This window comes from Otolemur garnettii, unplaced genomic scaffold (genome assembly GCF_000181295.1).
Source record: "Otolemur garnettii isolate 467f Iridium unplaced genomic scaffold, OtoGar3 scaffold00101, whole genome shotgun sequence".
In the NCBI taxonomy this organism is placed as follows: Eukaryota; Metazoa; Chordata; class Mammalia; order Primates; family Galagidae; genus Otolemur; species Otolemur garnettii.
In genome coordinates, this window is record NW_003852496.1 from 7,111,755 (window position 1) to 7,112,838 (window position 1,084).

Below are 1,084 nucleotides of genomic sequence, written 5' to 3' on the forward strand. Positions count from 1 at the left end.
AGGAGACTCGCTTGAGCCCAGGAATTGGAGGTTGCTATGAGCTATGATGCCACAGCACTTTACCCAGGGCGACAGCTTGAGGCTCTGTCTCCAAAAAAAAGAAAGCCTAATTATCAATTTTGAATATGTTTCACAAGAATCTGTGGCCTTTGGGGGTGATCACCTGGGTTCAGATCCCAACCCTACTGCTTCTCAGCCACGTGACCCCCAGAGATCATTTGTCCTCTGAGAAGTTGTCTTTCCTCTTCTGGACACTGGTGATACCTACCGTGCAAAGATTGGCATGAGGCTCAAATTAAATGACTGTGGTAGTATTTTTTTTTTGGAGACAGAGCCTCAAACTGTCACCCTCGGTAGAGTGCTGTAGCATCACAGCTCGCAGCAACCTCCAACTCCTGGGCTTAAGTGATTCTCTTGCCTCAGCCTCCTAAGTAGCTGGGAGTACAGGTATCCACCACAACACCCGGCTATTTTTTGGTTGTAGTTGTCATTGTTTGGGAGGCCCAGACTGGGTTCAAACCCGCCAGCTCTGGTGTATGTGGCTGGTGCCTTAGGTGCTTGAGCTACAGGTGCCGAGCCAACCGTGGTAGTATTTTATCCATTCCACAGCTTACATGCAGGTTTTTCTTTAGATGGCAGTTTCCTCTCCAATACAGTGTTTAACTCCAGTCACCATGCTGTACACTAGATCCCCAGGATTGAAAGCTTATACTCTTTGATCAAAATCTCCCCATTCCACCCCAACTCTGGCAACACCATTCTACTCTCTGTTGGATCTCACTTAGAAGTCGGAGCATGCCGTCCTTGCCTCTGTGTGTCTGGCTTATTTTACTAACCAGAAAGCCTCCCAGCGTTGCATCCACATCATCACAAATGACGGGAATTTTTTCTTTTTTAATAGCTAAATAGTATTCCACAGTGTGTGTGCTTATAGATGCTTATTGACTTACGATGGGACTCTGTCCCAATAAATCCATCATAAATTGAGAAATTGGGCTCGGCGCCTATAGCTCAACCGGCTAAGGCACCAGCCACGTACACCTAAGGTGGCGGGTTCGAATCCCCAGCCCGGACCCGCCAAACA